General features: G+C 38.9%; 1 protein-coding gene across 1 annotated transcript in view; it reads right to left on the bottom strand.

Annotated features, from left to right (window-relative positions):
• Positions 1-9,504, bottom strand: part of LRRC49 (leucine rich repeat containing 49) — a 149,360-nt gene that overhangs the window by 93,026 nt on the left and 46,830 nt on the right. The gene's annotated exons all lie outside the window — the stretch shown is intronic.

Here is a 9,504-nt window from a genome sequence, read left to right as displayed (position 1 = left end):
TAGCAGAGGGGTATTTCCAAGGGCAAAGTGGAGAGATTACCTGGTGTCTTTGCCCTTTTGGAGAGGAATTTTAGAGTTCTGTGGAAAGTTTGGGTGTTGATTAATGATCGTTAGACCCACCTATTGTCACTGCGTCAATCCTGACTCTGAAGGACCCTAGACAGTGTCACCCAAACTGCGGACCTTCACTGGAGCAGACCTCTTCATCTTTCTTCCTCAGAGAGGTGGGGGTTGCACGCCAACGTCGTGGTCAGCAGCCCAATGCTCACCCCGCAATTCCACCAGGGCTCTTTAAGAGCCAGACAAACTAGACGGAATGTTCAATTAATGGGGAAAATGAGTTACTACTCCCAGGGAAAACAAAGTTTAATATCATGGTCCAAGCCTCACTTTTAAGACCTTACCTTACAGGCTTCAGCAACCCTAAACGATTATAGCATACATTTATTATTTATTTCTTTAATTTAAAACATTTATGTTGTCCAGTGGCATTAAGACAGGCAGGATAAAAATCCCGACAAAAAACCAACAGGACCAATGGTTCCAGGGGGACAGGGGAGAGGAGAAGGTGGGGGAAAGGCCTGGGGAGCTAACAAACTCAGTGACAAGGGAACAACAAGAGATCTAAAATCAATGGTGAGCAGGGCATAGAATGTCTGGTGGCGTTACATCAAGTGCAATGTAGCTCAGAGGAAGTACAGAGAGCTGAATGAAGGTGATAGAAGTACAGGAGGAAAGTAAAAAGAAACAAAGGCAAAGAACTGGGCAAAAGAACTAGAAGGCAAAGACATTTATAGAGGTAAAAAATAGGCATGTACACGTGAATACATTAATATATAATGACAGGATGTAGGTCTATGTGCATGTATTTATAGGTTAAGTATTAAGCTAGCAGACAGACATTAAGCCTTTATTCGAGTCCTCCTTCAACACAAGAACACTTTGTTCTAATAACCTGGCATTGTGTGTTGCTCACCTTTCTGACATGACTGCTGAAGACAAAATGGGTGCATAAGCTAATATGAACAAAGATGATGATGCCTGGCTATTAAAATATATAGCGTCTGGGTTCTTAAAGGCTTGAAGTTAAACAAGAGGCCATCTAGCTGGGAAGCAACAAAGCCCACATGGGAGAAGCACACCAATCCATGTGATCACGAGGTGTCGATGGCTCAGGTATCAGGCATCAGAAGACCCAAAACAAACAAACATTTCAATGTGAACAAGGGGGGTTGAAGTAGAGACCTAAAGCCCATCCGTAGACAATTGGACATCCCCTCACTGAAGGGTTACAACAAAAGGAAGAGCCAGCCAGGGTGCAGTATAACTCCGATGAGTATCTAGTCCTAGTCAGACCAAGCTACTGGCAGGTCTGCTCTAGCCAAGGGCAAGAGTCCGGAATGACCTTACTGTCAACATTCCTCTAGTTTTTTAATCCTTCCCCCCCCCACCACTATCATGACCCCAGTTCTATCTTAAATATCTGGCTAGAACACAGCATGTACACTGGTACAGATAAAAGCTCTTGACACACAGAATCAAGGACAGATAAACCACTCAGGACCAATAATGAGAGTAGCGCTACCATGAGGGTAGGAGGAAGGTGGGGGGGAGAGGGGGAGGAAGGGGGAACTGATAGTAATGATTGATGTACAACGCCCTCGTGTGTGTGTGTGTGTGTGTGTGTGTGTGTGTGTGTGTGTGTGTTCAACAGAAACATGGGTGAAGGGAGACAGTGGATGATGTATAATATGAAAATAAATATAATTTATAAAGAATCAAGGGTCCACAAGGATGGGAGGGTGGGGGAGAGAGGAGAAAAAAGAGGAGCTGATACCAAGGGCTCAAGTAGAAAGAAAATGTTTTGGAAATGATGATGGCAACATATGTATAAATGTGCTTTATACAACTGAGGTATTGATTATTATAAGACCTGTAAGAGCCCCCAATGAATTGATTTATTAAAAATTTTTTTAATGTAAATTGCTCCATTTTCCATCCCAGACAATGAATAGTAAATAGTATGCATTTAATAGTTCTCCCATCTTACAATTAGTTCTTACATCATGGCCATGCTGAATTCTCACCTTCATGGAATGATCACTGAAGATAAGGGTGCTACAGCAAAGTGTGGTGAAGAAAGTAGATGATGCCCAGCTATCAATCAGAATAGTGTCTGGGGTCTTAAAGGCTTGTATTCAAACAAGCAGCCATCTGAGTGGCAGTCAACTAACTCCACACGGAAGAAGCACACCAGGCTTGTGTGATCCAAAAATGAGAATTACAAAATTCAAATATAGTGAAGAGAAAAATATCAGAACTAGAATTATGAAGACCCAATATGGAAGGATGTGGAGGACAGTCAGAGACCAAAATCCATCTGCAGGGTATCTAGTCCTAGTCAGACCAAGCCACTGGCAGGTCGGCTCTAGCCAAGGGCAAGAGTCCGGAATGACCTTACTGTCAGGGAGAGACCACTGTCATCTTGGTTAGGCTGAATCAAACACAGGACTCGGCCAGTTGACCTCCCTAAAGACAAGATCTGAAATTGTTCTAGGTGAAAGTATCTCTCAGTTCAGTGGTTCACAACCTGTGGGTTACGCTCCTAAGACCATCAGAAAACACATAAATATTTCATAATATAGAATAACATATTGTGTTGTGATTAATCACTATGATTTAATTATGTTCAATTTGCAATAATGAAAAAAATATCCTGCATATCATATATTTACATTACAATTCATAACAGTAGCAAAATTAGAGTTATGAAGTAGCAACGAAAATAATTTTATGGTTGGGGGGGGTCACCATAACATGAGGACTATATTAAATGGTCATGGCATTAGGAAGGTTGAGAACCACGCTCTAAGCTGTTCCATGATAGAAATTTCTTCCCGGGCTTCTTGAATGTTGATGGGGTCTTCTCTCTCTCTCACACATTGTTTCTATTTTTGTCTTTATACTAATAAGACCTTTTCCTTACCACCTTAGTTCAAATTGTTTTTCATTGTTTTCTGTTGGTTTTCTCAGCGGTGAAGCACAGGAGGAGTGGATGTACAATGGTGTTACAGGGAATGCAGGGATGAAGGATGGGATAGGGAAGGAAAGGGGATTTGGGGAGTAGATAATGAGGGAGGGGGGAAGGGAGCACTAGAGCTGATCATGATTGCATGACTCATATTGAAGGTGATGTAACCATGGCTGAGCAGATGCTCTAAGATAGATGTGGTGGTGACTGTACAATTCTCCTTGATATGATTGAATAAATGAACTACTCGATTGTATGATATGTGCCAATAAAACTGTTGGAAATAAAAAACCTTGTAATTTTTTTTAAAAGCTGATGATATCCACCTTACATATGATTAATCTCAATCAAGTGTTTACATTGAAAGACAACATTAAGCCAGACCCCCAAGAAACCTGAGAAATACCCTCAAAGAGTTTTGGTGATGCAATGGGTTGGGCAAGGTGAGCAGTTCAAATCCATCTACCAGCCACTCCATGGGGCCAAGATGAGGCACTCTGCTCCAAACCCTTGGGGGCAGTTCTGCCTCTATCCTGTGGATTAACTCCGTGGCACTCGGGTTGGTCTGGGGATGGGGGATGTTCGTTGTTGTTGTTGTTTTGCCCTGAGCCTGTGACAAAGGCTCTGGAAGGGCAGCGGCTTTTCCTCGCCAGTCAGTGCAAACCTCACCTCTGCTTGGTCAGCAGCCTATGTTGGTACTCTTTGGGGAGAGCCAGAGTGTGGCAATCTGCTTCTCCAACATGAGGATATAATTATTTTTAATGAAGGGAAAAGGAGGTGGAGGCTAAGGATGAAATAAGAAACTAAATCCCTCATTCTCTTTTGAGAAAAACTCAGCATATCATATCTACTTTGTTGTCAAGCATGAAACACTCCCAAGCTTTTATTTCCAGAGGCAACTATGTCACAGGCAGGAAATCTCTTTCCAAGGAACCACACTGTTAACATGCCCGAGATGAGAAGAGGAGATATGTAAAACACATGCAAATCGGACATGCTTATACCTTAGTAATTCTGTTCACGGCCTTAATTACATCGAACAAAACACAGTTGTGAGAATCTCATTCAAAACACTTTTTGAAGTAAGATTCAAAACCATTTTTCTCTTTGGAAAACAATAAGAAGAAGAAAGAAAAAAATCAAGAATAAGTGTAATCAAATGGCGTAGTACGAAGTTATGGAGAGGACTGTAATTATCTTTTTAAAAAAGAATAACTTGTCACTTGAAAAATGGGTTTGCCCTACTGAGCTCATACACTGTTCTTCATATCCTACCCTTCAGAAGAACTGAATGACTCCTCAGTCTGACCCGTGCAACATCTATTCCAAGAACTACTTTTAGCGCAAGTCTCCTATATTGAGAGGGGAAGCCACAGGGGTGCCGGCACGCACCACGCAGAATAAAGATGCCTGGAACAGAGCCACACCGACTCTATTTGGTTAGCTACTCTACCACACCAAACGAAAGAAAAATTTAAGTGAAACTATCACGTAAAGGTGATTATTTTAATTCTAAGAACTGGAGATGGATTTATTAATAAAGCACTGCCATGTTTTAAAGATATAACAAAGAAAGAGTACTCTGCCCCCAAATAAAATGGATCTAAAATCCCAGATCACTACCTTCCTGCTGACTGACCCTGATTCCTCCCAGAGCCCTGTGACGTGTTCGCCACCATTTACATCCACATGACTTTGCATCCACCAACCTGAGATCTTTCTGCATTCTGCATCATTGCTTGTGACTGCATGAGTCTGAAGCGGGATTTATGGACCAGTACTCAACTTATGGATTATTACTCAACTTAGGAACTTGAGTTGGACTGGGATGTTTTCTCGATATAAAGCTCTTTCTTGCACATTAAAAAACAACCAAACAAACAAGCAAAACATGACTCTGGACCAAAGAGAGCCCAGTTTGTTGGACCTGGGAGAGTCAGACTTAACGGAAAATTCCACAGCCAGGAGGAAATGGAGGAAAAGTCTCCAGTTCATAAGCATACGCCTTCCCTCACTTGAATTTGTAGTTTAAATTTAAATCACACAGATGATCTAGGAAATCCCTCATAAAAAGTGGCTCCAGGTATTCACACCCCTCAGACTCCTGGGAAAGTACCTGGAAAGACTGTGACTCAACTCAGGCTGCACAGTGCTCTGAAAAAGCCAAAACTCAATCTGCAGAGTCACCACGAACAACAGTCAGAAGCAATCTCAGGCTGCAAATGCAGAAACACTAAAACATTAAGAAAATAACTGAGTAGAAAAATATTAAAAATCACCAGAAAAATAAAAGAATTAACACAAGAAAATGACATACAGCAAATTAAAATATGTAATAACTTTTAAAACCTGGGCATTTAAAACAAACAAAACAAAACTATGTGTAGTTTTTAGAAACAAAATTAAAAAATATGCTCATTATTAAAAATTCAAAAACTGAACTAAGAAGTATATTAGATAAAAATGAGGAAAAATTAACTTTTCAGAAGAGAAAAATAAGAATGATGGAAGTTGTGAATGAGTGATAAACAAAGAAAGAACAGAATGAGATAAGAGGATGGAACACTACATTTAACAGATGTCTGAGAAGTAGAAAGAAAAAATAAAAAGGTGCAATATTTGAAAATAAAAGCACTCAGTGCGTTCCTATTATTAACAAAAGATTCAAATCTTCAGTTTTGGAAAACACAAATATTAAATACACTAAGAACATTATAGTTCATCAAATATAAGATGCCACCTTATAATTATTAAATGCAACACTTGGAAAAAAGAAATTGACATAGCATAAGTTACAACTTAAAAGTTTTATATCATTATGACTGAGTTCTTTTTAATTTACTTAGCCATAACCATGTATTTTTTTAAATATGACATACACAAAACATAAACAAAAATTAAATTAAGCAAAATAAATTTATTAAACAAAGCTAATCACAAAATATCTACCTACTAATACAAGTAGAGTAGGTGGGCAATGTGAATTTTAACATCACGATGGACAAACAGATGGAACAGAAGTTCCAGAAAATAACCCTAAATTCCAACAATGCAATTCAATTTGAAAAGGAATGATCTTTTCAACAAGAAGTGCTGGCGTAAACAGATACCCTGTGTGAGAGTAATGATCCCTGACCCTACCCCACCTCATACATAAAGTTAAAGATGGGTTACAGGTGTGATATGAAAGGTGAAATCTTTCACAGGTAAAAATTATTTAGGCAGGACACAAGCGATATTATCAATGAAAGAAAACAAATGGGGAAACTATACTTCATTCCAAACATCAAAATACTCGTAGCTGAAAAGCAAGTGGTGGATAAAATGCACTCAATATAATGTCCAACAAAGAGCCTGAATTAAGAAAAAATGACTTATTACAACTCAATGATAAACTCTGCTTTTTAAAAAGTGAGCAAATCACTTTCCTGATATGATCACTGAAGACAAAATGGGTGCATAAGCAAATGTGGTGAAGAAAGCTGATGGTGCCCGGCTATCAAAAGATATAGAGTCTGGAGTCTTAAAAGTCTCGAAGATAAAACAAGTGGCTATCTATCTGAGATGCAACAAAGCCCACATGGAAGAAGCACACCAGCCTACATGATTATGAGGTGTCGATGGGATCAGGTATCAGGCATCAAAGACTCAGAACAAAAATCATATCGATTTGAATGAGTTGCGGGTATGGGGGCAGAGTGGAGACTCAAAGGTCATCTGTAGACAATTGGACATCCCCTTACAGAAAGGTCACGGGGGAGGAGATGAGCCAGTCAGGGTGCAGTATAGCACCAACAAAACATACAATTTGCCTCTAGTTTTTTAATGCATCCTCCCCACCCACTATCATGACCCCAGTTCTACCTTACAAATCTGGTTAGACCAGAGCATGTACACTGTTACAGATAAGAGTTCGGAACACAGAGAATCCAGGACAGATAACTCCCTCAGGACCAGTAATGATAGTAGTGATACCAGGAGAGTAAGGCTAAGGTGGGGGGAAGAAGGGGGAACGGATCCTAATGATCTAAGTATAATCCCTGCCCAGGGGGATGGACAACAGAAAAGTGGGTGAAGGTAGACATAGGTCAGTGTAAGACATGAAAAAATAATACTAATTTAGGAATTATCAAGGGTCTATGAGGGAGGGATGGTGGGGTCAAGGCGGTGGGGTGGAAATGTGTTGATACCAAGTGCTCAAGTAGAAAGAAAATGTTTTTAAAATGATGATGGCAACATATATACTGATGTGCTTGACACAATGGATGTATGTGTGGATTATAAGAGCTGCAAGAGCCCCCAATAAAATGATTTTAAAAATAAAATAAAACAAATTAATTAATTAAAAGTTAGTAAAAGACCTGAACGGACAGAGATTTCATAAGGGAGACAGCAGTTGCTAATACGCAGCTCCTCAACATGATGCTCAACATCATAGCCATCAAAACTACACGTGCAAACGGCAAGCACAGGATCGCTGGAATGACAAAGACGACGATTCCCGAATGCTGGCGGGGACGTGAAGCAAGGCATTTTAAGATGGTACAACCACTCGGACGGTTTCTAATACTGTTAAACATCCATCCCCCTAGTATCTCAGGAATGACATGGCTATTTATTTATCGAAGAGAAATGTGGGCATTTGCTCACCAAAATTAAAAAATAAATCAAAGATTACAAGATTAAACACAGCAGCTTTACAGATAAAAACCAAAATTTGAAAATAACCAAGAAAGCCATGAACAGAGGATTGAGTAAGTAAATTATTCCATGTAATGGAATAAAACAGCAATTTGAAAAGCAAACTACTAGTTCATGCAACAACATGTATGAATCTCAAAACATTAAGCAAGAAAACTAACATAAAAAGTGTAGACTCTGATTACATTTACACAGAGTTCAACAAGAGATAAAACTTGCCTCCAGTGACAGAAGCTAGAGCACCCCTGGGGCAGCAAAAGTAGAAAGAAGCCCAAGGAAATGTTCCAGTGTGAAAGAAGCAGCTCAAATTTTCTGGGTGACAGCGACATAAATGTACACCTACATTAAAAAAATAATCATTGCATTATCTTGTTAGGATGTGTATTTGCTATTGGATTGACGTTATATCTCACTAACAGAGGTGTGGAGGGGTCTTCACATTTAGAGATCAGTTTCTGATGGATAGCTACATCTACTCAATATCCATGGGTTTTATGCCATATTGTTTTCGGTGCTATTAAGAACACTGATGTGGGGGATACAGCACGTCATAAACGTGTGGTTCATTATTGCCTGGAGGAAGGTCTTCCAAACTACTGATATCCATTCTAGATGTTTTGATGTTGGTAAGATAAAAAAAAATCATCAGCATGAATTATTCCCACCAATCTCTTGTTGCTTTGAAATTTTCTTCATCTACTCAAACATATTTGCATAATTTCTCCTATTCCAGTTGAACTGCTTGGAATGTGGTAGGCAGTATACCTCAATCACATTATACAGAACAGCTTCACTCATATATGGGAATTTTTCCTTTTAAAATACTTTCTTGGAAATGAGCAAGAAAATGTGGAGTTTTAGTCATTCCTCTAATGAAAATTATTTGTTTTGCTAGGAGTAAATTTATGTCCTTGTGGAACATTTTTCCATGTCCTTCTGAATATAGAGTAATGTTTCATTGCAGGGTCAAGTCACATTTTCAACAGTCATTAACTCAAAACATGTAACACCAACAATTGAAATGACAGTAGAGCAGAGATCTACATTCAAGTTCACAAATATCCAGACAATGAAATTGCTGCTGCCTGTCCAATAGTGATTGTAAGATGCCAAAGATAGTAAGACATGTGCACACTAGCTACTGAAATATAAAAACTTGTATTCCAACTTGATGAAATATAGCTGTTTCACATCTGTACTGAATCTGAAGGCCTTCAAAGGAGAAATCTCAAAAGTAACCAGAGGAAGGGAAATATTTCCTACCAAAAAAATAGTAGACATTTCAATGACAACACTAGAGACCCAAGGACAATGGAATATGATCTTCAAACATCTAGGAATAATCACTATCCCTAACACTGTGTACTGAATGAAACCATCAGACCTTTTTAGACAAATGAAAACCGAGAGAGTTCCCTACTATAAGACTCTAAATGATAAACTTGGTGAAGAAGGAAAACTGGGATGCAGAAAGTAGTGATAAATGAAAAATATTGTAAATCTAAATAAGCAAGTGGATAATCTAAATAAGCACTGGCTGAAAACAACAGTGATCGAATCACGTAATCTTATGTGTGACAAAGATAAAAACAAAATACAAGGCAACAAAAACACATAAACTGGGAGGGGCTTTAATTCATTAAATGATTCTGGGTCTATTTGAGAGGAGGGTAGAGATGTGAACTAACTTTAACATTTAAACCAGTGCATATTTAAAATGTTAAGATTGCCCAATAAGGTTAATAAGAAAATATTTCATCAGCCCAAAATAA

Source organism: Echinops telfairi, unplaced genomic scaffold (genome assembly GCF_000313985.2).
Source record: "Echinops telfairi isolate 266 unplaced genomic scaffold, ASM31398v2 ScPeMD7_7475;HRSCAF=8513, whole genome shotgun sequence".
In the NCBI taxonomy this organism is placed as follows: domain Eukaryota; kingdom Metazoa; phylum Chordata; class Mammalia; order Afrosoricida; family Tenrecidae; genus Echinops; species Echinops telfairi.
Note: the sequence above shows the minus strand (reverse complement) of the source record. Positions and strands in the feature narration are given on the sequence as shown.